Raw genomic sequence first — 18,323 nt, forward strand, 5'->3', positions numbered from 1 at the left:
TGGCTCATTTTGGGGATTTAGGTCTCTGTGACCTTTAAGCGAGTGTGTGTTGAGAACAATCCATCTGTTCCTCTCTGTAAATTTCCTCTCCCTGTCAACCCTGAAGGCACGCCTGTCTGATTCTGAAAATGTAACTTATGTGCAAACACGTCACCAATTTAGGCCTATATAAACCTTTTTATTAATTGATTAAATTAATGAAAATTAATAGATAATAATAAGCTTTTGAGAATTGAGAATCAATCACCGGGACGTCTCCAAAAGCTTACCTGGGCTGCGGCACCCACGTCACTCACCATGAGTAGTTGGAGTTTGAAGCAAAGCTTGGTGCGAGTTACGCTGCATCGGCTTGCTAGCAACGAGCTTCTGCTAGCTAGCAATGCAGCTACACACGGTTGCAGAGTCACTCCGAACTTAGTAATCATCGCTTCAGTGGCGGCAAATAAGCCTCATTTGTGGCAAGTATCATTTAAGGGAGCAATCATGCTAATAGCTAAGCTAATGTAAGAATGACACGGCTAGCATAGTCACATTATATTTAATGTTTATTTTTTTGTTTCATATTGGGGTTAAAATTAAGACTATGAGCTTGGTGACAGGGTGGACATTTTTGGCTAACGTTAGCATTTCATGAGCACATGGTGGATCCTTCACTTAGCAACATGATTCGGTTAGCAGGGTGACTGCTTACTGTTTAACAAATGCATTTCGAATTTCTGTAAGGTTGACAAATCAATTGATCGCTATGAAATCTAACTACACTATACGCACAAAATGAAAGTTATGAAAAAAGTGTAACTATTCACTGTGCAACAATCCTCTGTTTCAGCCTCCATTCTATAAAGAAAATATTGGTCATAATGTAATTGAAAAGAAAAGGTTTCTAAAGGAAGCAAAACAAATTGTACGCGTATGTGTGCAAATGGTTGGCCATTTATAATAAGACCTCAAGAGTTTCATTATTCTGATACATTTTTCTGATGAAGTCCCTTTATAGTAATATTGACCGATAGTCTGTGATTTTATTTCCAATTAAATAAAATGGATTATCCCTTCTAAAACGGACTATTTTATAAGTGCGTCCTCTGTAGCAGTGCTTCTGTTGGAGACTGCAAACATTAGGGGGAACAAAGGCGCTGTATTGATCTGCCTGGCAGGAATCAGTAGAAAATGGCCGAGTTGTCCACGCGTCACCCAGCAGTGGCTTTGATTAATCCACCTCTTGTCCTAATACAATCTCAAATCCACTCCATCCCTCAATGCGTCTCAACAAATGGATCGGTCGCTCCACTGAGAAAACAAAACAACGGCGGGGGTCAGCGACCGATGACTCGGGAGGAGGAGGTGGGGGGGCGGGGTTGGCGCTACTGAGCAATGGCGAGAATCGGAAAACACTCACTTGACTGGGCAAGCAAGTGCGTATGAAAAACGGTGTGGAAAATGTGATCACAGTCTCAGTTTGAGGCTGTCAGGAGTAAATAAAGACGACGGGGCCCACGAGGCGTTGAGGGCAGGATTAGCGAGCGGCGCTGATGCTGATGCGGCTCCGCTGCTCATTTCCACCTTTGTGCACCACCAGCACAAAGAGTGAGTGACTTTAAAGTGCTTAACGTCAGCAGCAGTATGGCTAAGCTTGCAAATACATACATAAACTCTTTGGACACTTCATTAGGTACGCATGTGCAATCCTAACAGCACTGCATCATTCTGACAGCTGTTTATAAAATTTAGTCCGACTCAAGTGACTAAACAAGGTAACCGGATTAATCTCTGTAAAGGCCGGATGTGATACAGCTTTTGTATTGGATCACGTTCCATTGAGCACAAAAGAAGTTCCGACTTCATTTGTTCATTATATAATGTCTAAAAATAAATCTGAGGATTATGAATAGAATTACGCCATTTTTTGGAAGGCTGATGCACGAGCGGCTCCCATTCCGGCAGATCACAGCGATGTCACTTCCTACAACTTGTGAGCCGAGACGAAAATAACTTCAAGAAAAGGAAAAAAACGTGGCCCGCCTGTTGAAGGCGTCAATTGGGATTACTGCATTTTAGGCGTAGACGTCGCTAGTGAGAGCAGGCTAGTTTGGCTGGATTTACCCTGAATGAAGTGACACTTCCTGTCTTTTTTGCTCTCAACTGGCACAGTTGGGATGTGAGCCGTGGCATCTGAGGGAGAAAGAGGCCTCTATAATCTGATATCTTCATATCGGAATTAGGCCAATGTGGATTCAAATCTGTTATGTATTCGATATTACTCAAAGTAAACAGGCGGATTGGAAATACCCTGCTTGATGCCAGAATGAAAAAAATTATCATTCATTTCAATGGGGGATTTCGACGCCTGGGCACCCGCCATTCATTTCAATGGGGGAATTGGACCCCTGGTTGTATGTATGAAATAAAAAAATAAATACGACCCAATACTTTGGCTCGCTTGAAAAGTGTGTGGCTTCAAATGAAAGATTCTCTGTCATGTGTTGTATAACACAGTATACAACAAAACCAGAAATTGACCTTAAATGTATTTTTTTGTAACAAGGTAAAAGTTCAGCATGAGGTGTCATTCCTACTTTCAATTTAAAATTAATTGGATCTGGCCACACAAAATCTAGCCTTAGAAATCTTCAAAAGACTTACATTTCAAAGAGGGAAAAAAAGCACATATTTCCTTCTGCGGTTTTATTTTGGTACGATGCAAGCGTGTGATTTCAAGCATGACACACGCACACGCCACTAAATTGGACGTTCATTTGCGCGCTTGCATGCAAACCTACAGATGGAGGACGCAAACTGCTCAGTTGGACTCCCGTTTGCCATTCAGGCCCGTTCGAGATAAGCAGAGTGGAATTAAAGCTGGGCCAAAAAGAAAATATGATCTGCACAATATATGTGTGTCATCCCAGCTTTTGTTTATATTGGAGACAACATATGTTTTAAACAAAAAAATGCATTTTGTCGTCTCCTTTCTTGGCGTGCGCAAAATGCTGCAGGCTCAAATGCAGCGAGGAGATAAAAAACATCTCCCCGCTCGTTTCATTCGGGGCTTTGATAGCACTTCTGGGCTACTTTTATTCAATGATGAGTGCTTGTGTGTTATCAGATGAGAGTGCACATAATAGCCTCCCACGTCGTATGCAGATGGAAGCTGAGGAGGGCACTGTGGGTGGATTAGGAAGCGCTTTTTAGTGTATCCTATGAAAAACAAAAAAAACGGCTAAATCCATATCACTGCAGCAAAATGGCAAATATTGGAAATTCAGCAAAGAAATAACCCCCAAAAAGTGTAATTCTATTTTATAAAAAAAAAAAACATGTTAAATTATTATTTATAAAAAAAATAAAGAATATTTACATAACTAGTCAGAACATAAAAAAAATAAATAAATTCCGCCACATTTTTTTTCATCAGTTCAATAGACATTGTGCTGCTCCTTGTGTGCGAGTTAGCGGCAGGCTCTTCGCAAAGGATAAAGAATTACACTGGGGGATAATTTTGGAGGGGAAATAAGTTACATTTTTATGCTAATTAAGACGTAAATTGCCATTGGTTCCAAAATGACAGCCATTTCCCTCACGTTTTTTTCTTCACAGCTAAGCAAGATTCCTGTAGTAAGACTGTAGTAAGCTCCCAATTGGTCAGTGCTATCAATATCTGCAAAGAAAGCTAGCATAGAAGCAATGAAGATGATTAGTGCTGGCTGTTCTCTTAACCTTGCAACCTTGGGCATACTGGTCTAAGTTCTAGTTAGTTTTTTTAAGGTGTTTCTTTTTGTTTTTGAAAGCTTGTATTCTATTCCATCTTAGTGTGTCTTCACATACATATGCGATTATTTCATATTTTTTTAAGAAAACCGGAATCCTATAGCTCAAAAACTTGATGTGCTAGAGAAAAACTTCCTCAAATTTATCTGTCTACATGTTGCTCCACCCTTTGTGTTCAAATATCCATTGGTTAACGGTTTATTCAACACTGCTGCTACTCGTTAGCCCTTCTATGGCGAGTCCTGTGATTGTTGCATTAATTTAGCCATTTTTGTTTGTATTTATTTTTTAATTCACATTTGATTCATTTATCTTAAGGTTACTTATTTTTGTATTAGTTGTAAATAACTAAAATATTATATATATATTTTTTTAATAACATGTATTTGATTATATAATTGTACATAAAAAATGAATTATTTTATTAAAAATAAACTATTTTTGTTCAACCTCATCTATGGCTGACCTGGGCTCATCGGTCCAATTTAAAAATCAAGTAATCACTCAAGTTTGCCCAACCTGCTTATATATAGAGTGAAAATCGTACAACACATTTTTCCTGGATGGACTCCCACATGTTATGAGTTTTAGGCATTAGACCTGGGAGACAGCACCGTACAATAAAAAGCAATAACTTGTACACAAAAGCGAGACTTTTATGTGGCCCTGGCCACAGCGACAAATTGGAATGTTTGAAAGTTTTTCCACAAGCTTAACGACACAATACCGCCAACGATACGGGCCTGCTTTATTTATATGCCGATTAGGAAACTATTCAGTTCATCTCCGTAACACAAAGCACCAATCCCCAAATATCTTCTTTTTTTTTTTTTTTTTGCTGACCACTGCTCCACTTTGCTGTAAGCTCGTTAACAGCGCGGGCCAGGAGAGCCGATTAGGATGGGTGGCCGCTCCAGTTAAGCTGAGCGCGGCCCGCCATGCACATAAACATCTCCAGCAAATGTCAAGAGGCCGTAGGGAGACCGGGTCATGTGAGGGCTGGATTACAGAGTGGAAAATGATGGGGGGGGGGGGGGGGGTCTGTGCCTAAAAAAATGTGGGGTGGGCAAGAGCATTTTCTTCCAAACAAAAACGTCTAAAGTGTAACCCACTCGTGTTTATAATTGCAGGTGGCACAAACTTGATTGTCTGACCTTTTTATGTGATTGTTGCATCAAATTCATTTTGGAGTCCTTAATTCTTTGTATTCGTCCACATCACACTGCACGTTTAGTGGGTGCAAGCATTGTTTGGTGCATGAATGCATTTCAGCAAGACACCAAATTCTATTGTCCTCCTCTCAGCACTTCAACACGCTTCGGGCTGCTCACTATTTTTACCTCGTCTTCTGCGTGGGTTTCTTCATTTTTCTTTCTGTCCTGTCCTGTCTGCAGTAGTTAGGTGATGTTTCGCTCTTGAATGAATACCTTCTATAGATTAGGGTGAGAGTCTTTTTTATTTTATTATTTTACTTTTTTTATTATTATTTTTTTATTATTATTTTATATATATATATATATATATATATATATATATATATATATTTTTTATTATTATTATTATTATTTTTTTTTTTTTTTTTAAAGAGACAACTTTTATTTTGCTTTAAAAAAAAAAACGATGTTACAACTTATTACTGTCAAAGCAGTTTGGAATGAATTTGGCTGCGCGTATGCAGAAGCAGCGGCGTGAAACAAAGGCTCATTAAGGATCTGCTACAGTTGACAGACTTTTAATATGAAATTGCATGGAACGTTTTCGTTCAGATGCTTAGATGTGTGTCACACATCTAACTAGATCAGGTTGTGATTTGTTTTCTTGTAGGATTGGACTTGATGCTTTTGCATTTGCTTGCGTTCAATCAAGGGCTGGTAACAAAACAAAAAAAAATAGTGGGGCAACAACCACTTAAAGTACGTTGGTTTTGAACCGGGTAGTCTTTTAAAACCATTTCAGCAACAATGTTATGGATGGTTGGGACACAGGTGTGACTCTGAATTAATGTCTCACAACAACGGAAATGCAATTTTAGAACAAAGAAATACAAAATAAACAAAAACACTGACTTGTTCATATTTTTTGTCATAAGGCCATGCATGTATGTGCATAAGTCGTTCCATTTGTCGCTAGGCAATTCTACTCATCCATCCAAAATATTTGGACTTATACTGCTAAATTATTTTCTGTTTTGCAATAAGTTGCAGAAGAGCTCTTTTCAATCATTTCAGGTATTTCTTTCCCCCAAATTAGGATCTTAATTGAGGATGTTCGATACCACTTTCTTTCCCCCCAGACCGAGCAATACAAGTACTCAACTCCTCACCAATACCAATACCCCGAGTAATTTTAACACAAAAAATCCACCCCACCAGAAAAAAAAATTAAAGATAGACCTATATCACAATATAGTTGTTGTTTTTTCATTTAACTTGTATGACCTTAACACTTTTCTACACAGTAAATACTGTAAATTTGACTCCATTTTAGAGAAATATTTACACTTGGAAGAGAGTAAAATAAAGAATTGGGGGGAATAAAAGTCACTCAAGGGTTGAGGAATCAACCCACAACCTTCAGCTTGGGAGACTGCCTATCTACTCCCTGAATCAAGCAGCTCTTTTCTGTGTGTGCCAGCTGGAATCTTCCGAGCTCCTAAATGACCAACAACATACATATTGAAGAGGAATAAAATTATTTGTCCTCTTTGCGTGTTCCAAAATTTGAAGACAGATTTAATGTAAGAAAAAACACCTTTGCAAAAATGATTTAAAAAAAAAAAAACAGAGATCTCTGGACATCGTGACAGACTCCAAACATCACATAACAGGTGGAATTTCAGAGTGCCGAATGTGTCTCTTCCGCGTGTAAAATGGCTTCTTATAGTTAAACAGACCGCCTCTCTTTCATTTGTAGACAAAACATACTATCTGGGTACTTTTCCGTGAGCGATGGCGAAAACGGAGTCAGGGGTGTGTGTGTGTTCGAAGCAGATTTTGTTCTCAAGGACTAAATGTGTTTTCGCACAGAACGCTGAGAAGGAATTTTTTTTAGACCAAACAATTTACCAGCTTAGGTTAAGGTCAAATTATACTGAGTTCAACACTACCTCACATCTACAAAACATTTCGACATGGTTAATATAAAGAATTAAAATGTTAATAATGTATAACAATGGTTAATATATGAAAATAAAGAATTTAAATGTTAATAATATCTAACAATATCAAACAACATATCTCCTCTTGGATATAAGCAAACAGTAGGAGTGGCATAGCTCAAGTAGTTCAGTGGCAGTCTCCCAAGCTGAAGGTCATGAGTGCGTTCCTCAACCCTTGAGTGACTTTTTCCCCCCCCAATTCTTTATTTTACTCTCTTTCAAGTGTAAATATTACTCTAAAACTGAGTCGTTTTGCTCCCACTTTAAATAGAGTCAAATTTACTCTTATTCTTTTAATTTCTAGTTCCTGTTCATCATGAGTACCAATACCTTTAAATAAGGCCTGGTATCGGCCCAATACTGATACCTGGTATTGGTACTCGCCCATCCCTACTTTAAATAATTTATACTGCATTAATTTAGGATACCCTAAATAAAAATTGGTTTTGACCTGGAACTACAAAAAAAAAAATCATTTAACTCACATTTTTAAGTTATTCACTGTAGGGCGCGATCCCGAACCCTTGCAAATAGCGGAGCATTGCTGTACAATTTTTCGACCCCGTATCAAATATAAAATCCACACTTGAACGAACACCGACTGCTAATCCTGGTGGGGTTATTGCTCTTCCTGCAACTTCTTAGCTTTATAAAAAATTCTAGCTCCGAATGAAACCTTATCTCCTTCCCGCTATTCAGATCTCACATTGAATCCGTTCTCTCATCGATTGAGCAGCCGGCATGTTAAACCCGTGGCAGAGGTCAGTGCTCGTTATCTAATGTAAGGGATAAAGCTGTGCCTGAGCCAGCCAGGCTCAGTCAATAAAGCCCCCGATTGCTCACCGCGGGTGATTTTTTGAGAAGTCCTCGCTGGCCCCGAACGAGCTTCTACCCACTGAAATCATTTCCTGAGTCAACTGCAAATAATAAGCACAACAAGGCAGACCCAAACACGCACAACATGAACGCTCAATAAGCGTCTGCCCTCTGCGACCTCGCGCGTGAATCAATCACACTGCCGGCGAAGAAGCGAAAGTACACAGTCCAAGGCGAGACGAAATGAAAAGCGATTAAACATCTCCAGACACCCGTAGGAAATATGTGACAACGGCGGAAATGTCCTCGTCGAGATACGGCGACCTCGCCGTCCAAGCTGCGAGGTGCGGCTCTCGTTTCATTTCCTGTTTGCCTGACGAGTGTGGCAGGACATGCCACGCTGCGATATGACTGGATTTTCCTCATCAAAAAACACATTCTAACAATTTGTGTTGTTCTTTGGAAAGCTCAGCTTGTGAACGTCACATGACCAAACCCGGAAAACAGCCATGATTGGTTGATATTGCGTTGTGTGTAATCCAGCAGTTTTTATCAATGTCAGAAGGCGGCCATTTTGCCACTTGCTGTCGACTTAAGATGACATCACAGTTACAACAACCAATCACAGCTCAGATTCAGGAAACAGGTGAGCTGTGATTGGTTGTTGCTTGAGCAACTGTGATGTCATTTTAAGTCGACAGCAAGTGGCAAAATGGCCGCCCTCTGAGACGGATATAAATGGGTGGGTATTGATACTTAACTCATTCACTGCCATTGACGGCTATAGACGTCAAAAATTAATTTTAACTATTTCTATTAATTTTACACTTTTTCTAATAAGAGTATGAAAACCTGCAAAAAAAAAATTATTGTACATTTAGAACAGATATAAAAATTTGTGATTAATCGTGAGTTGATTATTGAAGTCATGTAATTTATTACAATTGAAAATTTTAATCGCCTATAGGCAATACAATTTTTTTAATTGTAATTAATCGCATGACTTCACTAGTTAACTCACAATTAATCACAAATTTTATATCTGTTCTAAATGTACAATAAAACAAATTCTAGGTTTTTACACTCTTAACAAAAGTGGGAAAAAAATGTTAAACTAATAGAAATAGTTCAAAACAAATTTTTTACGTCTATAGCCGTCAAAGACAGTGAATTCGTTAATTTGTTTTCCACAAATGCAATATTAATCAGAATGATGTGTTCAGACAAGCGGGGGGGGGGGGGGGGGCACATATCTTGCCAAGAAAATTTCTGACTTGACTTCTACTTGAAAGTATTTATTTATTTTTAAGCATTTCAACAAATTTCTGAAGGAAATGTTGCATCAAAGGATTATCTCTGGAGTGTCGGTTATATATATATATATATATATATATATATGGAGCATTGATAACTTATGTTGTGAATTGAAGCTATATAAATAAAACCGACTTAACTTGACCTATATGATGGTGACAGTTTAATCCTTAGCTGTGAGCTGCTGCTTTATAAATAAGAATGAATTAGAGTGCCTGGAATGGAATGTACCTTTGATTTGAGCTGAAGAAGCACTGCAGTCTGCAAGGATGATATTACTGCCACTGGGCACATGAAATATGCAACTCTGGGATTTGGCTGTGTATGCCAGCGTAAGCGTAAGTCTCACAGCATTTATGGTACATCAACCAAAATGTTGTGAATTGAGTTTGGACGGTAGGAGTTCCGAACATCTGGGAATTTCTGATATTTCCGCACCTTACACGGGGAAAACAAACGCCATATTTGTATTGCTTTTGTCTGTGACTAGCATTCAAACAAGGCCGATTGTTATAATGGTCAAATGACATTTCATCACATTTTGAAATTTAAAATAACCCTCAATAATTCAATTACAAGGATCCAATGTTCACTGCTTTTCAATGTACGAGGAGCTTCCTTTCACCGAGCTAATGTTGTATTCGAGGACGGTGGAAAGTCGGACGTCTTCAAACTGACAGCAACACAGGAAGTGACCAAAATAAAACCATGATTGTTCAATAACATAATTGAAATAAAAACAAATCAAGGATTTGGGGGAAATTAATAAATAAATAACCCAAATTACAATAATTTGCAATTGTGTTGTTTTTTTTAACGTGCTACATTACAAGCTAATACAGCGGCACCCAAACTATGGCCCGGGGGCTATTTGTGGCCCGCCGTCCATTTTTAAGCGGCCCGCAACATATACTAAAAATGACATCTGCTACTAATACAATTCTTTTAAAAGACTGTAGCGCTTTTCTAAATGTGCAAAGATGCAAATTAACTATGTCAAATTAAACAAGTAACAATGTTTCTCCATTACACTGCGGTGAATAACGATAATAGTGTTAGCTTGTGACAGATTGCGTCTGTTTCGATTCTGAATGTAGAGATGGCTGCGGTTAAGTGCAAGGGCTGATATTTTCTGTTGGATTATAGGGTCTCAATCACCCCCACACACACAAAAACACTTATATACAAACAATAGGCTATTGCTTGATTGACTGATTTGTTTAAGCTCGATAAATTAAAGTTAAAAATTTATTTTACTGTATGTGGCCCGCAGCACGGTGGCTGACTGGTTAGCACGTCCGCCTCCCAGTGCAGAGGACGTGAGATCGAGTCCAGGCTTCGGCCTTCCTGGGTGGAGTTTGCATGTTCTCCCCGTGCTTGCGTGGGTTTTCACCGGGTACTCCGGTTTCCTCCCACATTCCAAAGACATGCATGGCAGGTTAATTGAACACTCCAAATTGTCCATAGGTGTGATTGTGAGTATGGTTGTTTGTCTCTGTGTGCCCTGTGATTGGCTGGCAACTAGTTCAGGGTGTACCCTGCCTACTACCTGAAGCCAGCTGGGATAGGCTCCAGCACCCCCGCGACCCTTGTGAGGAAAAGCGGTCAAGAAAATGGATGGATGGATGGATGGATGTATGTGGCCCTTCATGTTTGGACACCCCTGATCTAAACATAAAGACAAATTGCTTCAAACTTGACACTCTTTTATGTGAAACGTGGCCACTTTCCAAAGCTTAAAAATGCAACATTGAAATCCAAAGACCTAACATCGCCTCTGCCGCTGACAACGCAGCAGCTGGCCCGTTGACAGAAAACGGCAGATGACGCGGGGCTGCGGGGCAACCAAACACTATGAAATGAAAAGCAGCAGCTAAGAAAACACAAAACCACATCCCAACAGAGCCCAAAAACATCCGGCGGATGCACCAGAGTCCTAAACATCCCATCCTCCCATCCTTTCATGTCTCTGGCCTACATTGTGCGAGCAACATCAACAGCCCGAGAAGCGCAAACTCCTCTGGAGCAATAAACAGCCCCAACAAGCCAGTTAATTAGACAGCTGGTAATTAGAGCGGGAAGGCGGATGCGCTAACTTGGGGAGAATTTTAGGAAGGGGCTAATCATCTCAAATTGGCCTAAGAACACTCTGGTGTGATGAAGAGTACAAGAAAAGATGTCTTTGAAAATGGGCAGAGGAGTTTGAGTAATCAATAAAAAAAAAATAATTAAAAAAAAGTTGTGTACAAGTTAACAATAAATTTGTGTTTTTGTTTATCATGCGTTATCAGTGATGGTAAGTAACTGTAATTGAGTATACTTTTTAGGCATCTATTTTATACTTAAGTTGATTTAAAGATGCACTTTGTAAAAATGTCCCCATAAATATCTTTACAATAGCCTTTATATTTGACCATTTATGATTTAAAAAATGTTAATCAGTAGATTACCACTTAGCTGTTCATAACGGGAACTTCCTGCAAGCTTCTGGACAATAGTTTTCAGATAGGATTCGAGTTCGAATTTCCCGCCCTCTTTCTGTAGGAAAATGCAGTTTCATTTTTCAGCCACAGGTGGCAGTAGCGATTCGAAATTCAATTTTCTGTATTCAGTAGCTTTAAACCCTGGATTCGATGGTCATAAAATAGTGTCCAGTTCACTCGAACCGAAAACGCCAAATATGTTGGAATATGAGTTAAGCAGCGAAATTTAGAAGTTTTTATCCAAATAAGGCGGCGGCCATTTTGCCACTTGCTGTCGAGGGTTAGCAACAGAGTTCAAATGTGCTCAAAAGACAAAACTCTCTGCGTTTAAGGTCGTTAAACTTACTACCCATTTTTATTTATTTTTATTTATTTTTTCCTGATGGGAAAAGGGCGGCATCTATTTGAGGGACGCTTTAACTAGTCTTAAGTGAGTGACTCCAATTCCGTCTACAACTCCAGGATGCTGCAATAACACTTGGACTTTATAGCAGCAATGTACCACTTAGTAAATATTTATCATGGTTTTTCTCAGTGTAAGGCAATAACATTTCAAACGGCAATGACACTGAATAAATTGCACGTTTACTGTGCAACATTTGCAACATCAAACCCATCTCTCAACAATTTGAGAGTTGTTTTCTCACTTAGGGTGGAGTCATCACCACTTTAACTGCCGTCTAATTGGCCGTCTTGTTTAGCATCGAGGCAACAAAATGCACTCCAACAACACTGTACTGCAGCATCATATCAATTCATTGGGAGGATTTTTTGCCTCTTATGCCGTGCCGCAAAGTCCGCAACGTGCAGAAAATTGCAACTCAAGACTTTATTATACATAAAGTGGCAGTCAAAGCATCTTGTATTTAACTTTAACTTAGAATACCCTTAACTCATTCACTCCCAGCCATTTTCACTGAAGCAACCTCCTTCGCTCCCAGCTGTTTTACTGGATTTGGACTGATTTTGCAAGGCCCACAGAATATCGTGTTCTATTGCTATACCAAAAGAAATATTAGAGTCTCTTCTTTCTTCAGGGATTTTTTTTTATATTTCTACCTGTTTCTGTTTTGCAGCAATTAGCATTAGAATATAGCTAAATTTAATCATTATTCACAAATCTGTTTAGAACTGTGAGTAAATCAGCTTGTTTTCAACAAGGCCCTGGTTGATCTCTTAAACTCTGCTTCCACCTGCTGGCCGTTTATGTAATAACTACCATTGCTGCAAACACTCTTCAGTTCAGTGGCTGCATCAAAGCCTTCTGTATGCTCTAGCAGCATAATAAAAAAAACAAGGGTTCTGAAGTTTTCGGTTTAGGTGAACGGTATGGGATTTTTTAAATAGGTTTTAGGTGAACTAATGAATATACACTCACACGCACGCACATACAAAATAAAAATTAATTACAAAAAATATATATATTAAATAAAAATAATAATAAAAAGAGAGCAATGATGAAGACATGTCAAATCGGTAAAATTACTGAATGAACAATACTGAGCTCTCCAGAAAAAAAAGGGGGTAAAATGTAAACGTATAAATACGTCTTTGGGAGCATGGTAATATTTAAACTAGAACGTACAGCAAATGAGTTAATTTAGGATTTTCAATTAAGCTAACATGGCTGATTTTGGATGACAGATTCAAACCCCGAACCTCCCAACTGCGAGGTAGATGCTCACTTCCCACTCCATCAGACTTCAAGCAGCAAAAAGAGCAAATCAATTCCTCCGCTTCACCACCTTTTTAGTTGGGAGCGCACCACCAATCTATTAAGTATTTTGAAAATAGCTTTTGCCTCATCTGGTAAACAGAAGGCAATCAACACAACACGCCTTTGCGCTTTCCCGCTATTTAGAGGTCATTTGCTGCATGCTAATGAGGACGTCATGTGATGAAACAAGCTGAAAGTTACAAATCTGTGTGAGCAACATGAAAGAAATAAAAGGGATACTTCCACCCCCCCCCCCACCAAAAAAAAAAGACTCCCATGTAACGGTTGCCTGGCAGCACTCGGCTGGGATCATGCAAGGGATAGCTTAGCGGTTCCACTTGTTCAAACCCTCAAAGACGAGCCTGCGAACAGGTCAAACAAATGTGTTAAGTCAGCTGATGGAGTCAATGTTTGGCTTGAAAAACTGCTGAGGAATGAAGATTTGGGAGGATGATAAAGGTCGGAAAGTGTGGAGGTGAACCCGGACTTTCACAAGATTGACTTTTTGCCGATTAGATTTGTGCTTTGATGCTTTCTTTCAACTAGTAAGAAAACATTTATTGCACTTTTATTTAGTTTAATTGAAATTGGTATGCACGGAAAGGGAAGAAAAATGCCATAGAACAACAACATTTTCATTTCCTTTTGCTGGTAATGGCAGTAAGATGACAACAAAACGGATTACTGAGCGTATCACTTAATAATCGGCCTTGTTTTTATGTGACTCTCTTTTACAATTTGATGTATTCCTTCGTTCATCCTTTATTGCCTTTAGTTTGCATTTAATGCCCTACTTCGATCATTTGTGGTTGCCTTAATTCCTCTGGGCTTCATACATTAAAACAAAAACTCAGATTTTGCATCTTTTTATAAATCCATGATTACTTTATTTTTCTAATAATATTTCAAAACATATTTAGGAGTAATTCATTTTAGCGAAATTCCACTTTAGTATATATTGCCTTCTTTTTAGAGTAACTTATCACTTGCAGTATCCAACGTCTGACTAAAATTGCTATAACACAAAAGGAGACAAGAATAACCTTTGATCCCCTAAGCCACATGCTGCTTCACCTCATCTCAAGACAAAAAAAAAACATTGACAATCAATCCCATGTAGCAGCCTGCTCGGTTAAATTGCCTTCACTGTGCTCCTAAATCATCCAAACGCCTCTAATAAAAGTTGCTTCTGTCTTATAAATAAACATTTAAAACCTCACGCCGTCCTTGTCTGCAGCCGCCTCGCTGTCCTCCCTAGCGTGTCGTTAACGGTCAGCCTCAGAATAGAATCATAAATGTGCGAATGGATTCGTGAGGGGTGGGGGGGGGGGGGCATAAAATCGAACCGTTTGCGGGAGCCGCTCACTTTCCGTGAATCCAAAGTGCCGCTGACCTCAGCAAAGGACGGACGGCGGCAAACGCGGCGGAGATAGCGAGCGGCAAAGCTTTTGAGTCCCGCCGGTCTGACGAGAGACATGAAATAAAGTTGGGATAAGAAGCTGAAGGGTTGCTGACCAGCAGCTCACAGCATGTGAAGGAAACCAATAATCCTTGACCGGAGCTTCTCGCTCGACTCTTGCTCCTCCATCATGCCACAACATTGAATCGATTTCACTGATCATTAAAGACACATCATACCGCATGTTTACATACCGTTTCATGAAACGTTTAAGTGATAAAGCCACAGAATTGTACATAATGTTGTACTGCACACATACATACAGTATATTATACTCTTTATATGTTAAAGCTGTCAGTCAATTATGATTTTTAATCTAAGCATGGTTTTATTCATAGTTAACTCACAATTAATCACGTCATTTCTGTTCTAAATGTATTTTTCATACTTGTTAATTCACATGAAAGTGGACAAATGTTTAACAAATACAAATGTGACTGTACACTCTAAAAACAGTTGGGTCAAAAATGGACCGGTCCTCTACTTGGGTCAATTTGATCCAACTTTCTGGGTTGTTTTATACAAAATGAGCAAATTTTTTGATCCAAGTAAAGGATCTGACCAATATTTCTTGACTCAAAGTTGGGTCAAATTGACCCATAAAGTGGATCAGTCCATTTTTTATCCATCATTGGGTTAATTTTGACCCAATTGTTTTTAGAGTGCATCTTTCAGCTCATTGATAAAGTAATTTGGGTTAGGGTTAGGGTTAGCCTAACCCTAACCCTAACATTGAGTCATTTATTTGTGTTGATGCAATGTTCTGCCACTAGATGGCATTTGTGGTACATGTTGAACATTGTGACTTAAACAGTACTGTAAAATAATGTTTGTATCCCATTGCATTAAAATTTTTAATGCCTCTGGCCATCACATTTATTGCTTTTTTAATTCTATTTAATGCCTTAATTTCAGCAAAATCCATTTAATGAATTTTAATGCTTTGTAATGACTCAGCAATTAAAAATGGCCAAACAACTCTTATCTCGAAAAAGCCTTTAAAAAGCACACAACTCCAGCGGAAGAGAACAAAATGCCTGACTATGTCATGTCCTTTTTTTTTTTTTCTGCTTCAGACAATGATGAATGCTCCGGATGAGCGGGGCCAGCCGGTAATCAGGCTGGAGGTAAAGCGAGACATGCTGAACGAGCACGTTTTAAGGAGATGGGCCGTGAAGTCAAAACGCACGTGCGTGCGTGCGTGCGCACAGCAGGTGAAGAGTTCTTCTGCTGGCTGATGATACAGTGTCACATTGTCATGCAGCAGATAATAGCCTTGGGGTAGAGTCGGCACCTGCTGCCACTCATTCAGGTTGTCAGCAGGTTTTGGTGCTCACATACACTGTATATAAGAGTGACCTTTTTTTTTTTTTCAAGGTGCTGCACTCCTGTTACTTCCCAACCAAATCACTCTGCATCTTTTTATAACGCCACAAACTCTAAACTGCCTAATCCTTAACGACTCACCTGATGCCGAGCATTACATTTACAGCCCCCGACCAGACGCCACCATCTTCACCTCGCACTTTAAAAAGGGCTTAGGGAAAAAAAGAAAAGAAAAAAAGTTTGGCTTTAAAAAGCGGCCTCCAGCTGGCAACAAACAGCAGAGATGGAGGTCAACGACTGCTTCAACTGAGCAGGCTAACCTTCAAAAGCGCTTCAGACGGCGACAGAAGGCCCCCAGAGCCCACCCAGTGCCTTTGCCGGATCCACACACAGACTACTGCGCCACATGGGGCTAGAGTGACGGATTCCTTTGCAACTCAACGTCAGAAGATGAGAAAACATCTGCGAAGATTGAAGGAAGTCAAAAAGTTGCAGGTCTCAAAAACCCGAGGTTTGAATAAAGTTCGCTTAAAGTGCAAACACATCACAGTAATCCCCCGATATTCACGGAGGATAGAGACTGAGCTCTGCTGCAAGTAGTGAAAAATTGTGAGGATTTGACACCCACTTTTTTTTTTTTTTTAATGGAACAAATGCAACAGGAGTGCAAACAAATTGGCAAAGATTCAACTTAACTTCCACAACCAACCACTATAAAAAAAATTATAATAATGAAACATCTCTATGTAGGATCCTAAAAAAAAAAAAAAACTTGAGGTTAAATGATGCTAAGGAGCTGCTAATTTCACAGGCTTAGTCTCAGTCACGAGCAAAGCAGAACTTGAAATGTTTGAGTTCTCCATTAAGCATGCTGGATTAGAGCAGATCAGCCAGAAGCTTCCTTCGACATCTCCGGTATGGATAGCTCAAGTCTACATAAGAGATTCCATTTTGACGATTCAACTGCGGAGTGGGTTGTTGGTACGTACAGCCTCTGTCAAGAGGTTCACCGAACCCTTATACTAATCCTACCCACCCACTGTAAATACAGCTCTGCACTCAGCAGACTGTAGCCTACAGTACAGGAGACTGATGTATATACTGTATAGCATCTCACCAAAGCAAGTGCACCCCTCACATCTCTGCAGATATTTCATTTTGACGTTTTCACTTAGGGGTGTTCTCACTTTTGTTGCGAGGAGTTTACCTATTTATGATTACAGACCGTTTTGAATTTATGAGGGAACAATAAATTCACCGGCCGTTATATTATGGGAGGACCAAAACTGCCAAAATTCAAAATAAATGACAAAATAAATAAAGGACTAAAAGTGAAAATAAAAATTAATATAAAAATATATAATTCAAAAATGTAATCCAAAAAAATAAACAAAGGGAAATAAAAAATATATATATATATATATATACACACAATACATTTGTATTTAATTTTTTAAATTATATTTAATATCAGGTTTTATTATAGTCATTTACTTATACATTTAGGTCATTTATTTTAAATTTTGTTAGTTTTGGTCCATACTGCCAGGGTGAAATGTTATTCAAATGAGAGGGCTGTCCTAAGCATGTCTTGGGTTGGACTCCTGCCTTTCATTGGTCGAGCGAGCAGCCCAAAATTAAAAATAAATAAATGGCTAAAAGTGAACATAAACATATATACACACATTTTTTCCATTTATACTTTTTTTGTTTTCAATTTTTTTTTTTTTCTCCCTTGTCATTTATTTTGAGTTTTGGACCTCCATAGTAAAGAGCTAAAGTACAGTTCTATTACATAGACATCCTAGTTGGTCAGTACATTATGGCTTAAGTGGGGTACACTGTACATACTGACAGACAACTGCACCACATTTGAGCATTTTCTCTCCCTCCCGATGGAATTCAGCATAGGCCCGATTCTCATAAGTCTCTGAAAGATCGTTTCTGTGGTGCGGGGGAATCTTTTTCTGTTCATTTACAATTTCAAATCACCCAGAATGGAAGCCTGACAAAGCAGCTGTTTGCATTTCTCCCAATAAAAAGTATAGCCAAAGGTCTAACCCTGCAACTTAGCTAGCAGATGAGCTAACAGTTAGCCTAGCTTCTTCAATTCCTTCAACTAATGCTACGTTTGTTTCATGGATGCCAAGCTGATAGCCTACTGTTGTCATGACTTATGTTAATCATGCGAGTTGAGTGTAAACATCTACATTGTACCTTCCACCATATAATGGAAGCACATTTAATTCTTCTGTTAGTCATGGCCATGGACAGATTTTAAAA

General features: G+C 39.0%; 1 long non-coding RNA gene across 2 annotated transcripts; it reads left to right on the plus strand.

Moving 5' to 3' along the window:
- The first annotated feature begins 13,574 nt into the window (after positions 1–13,574).
- LOC144062895 (uncharacterized) lies at positions 13,575–17,631 on the plus strand. Of its 2 annotated transcripts, none has more exons than XR_013296472.1 (3): positions 13,575–13,730; positions 15,791–15,928; positions 16,092–17,631. It is a non-coding gene; the product is annotated as an uncharacterized LOC144062895 (long non-coding RNA). The 2 variants fall into 2 exon arrangements; XR_013296473.1 differs by having other exon boundaries at positions 13,575–13,714.
- The last annotated feature ends 692 nt before the right edge of the window (positions 17,632–18,323 follow it).

The sequence above is a fragment of the Vanacampus margaritifer genome, chromosome 13 (assembly GCF_051991255.1).
Source record: "Vanacampus margaritifer isolate UIUO_Vmar chromosome 13, RoL_Vmar_1.0, whole genome shotgun sequence".
NCBI lineage: Eukaryota > Metazoa > Chordata > Actinopteri > Syngnathiformes > Syngnathidae > Vanacampus > Vanacampus margaritifer.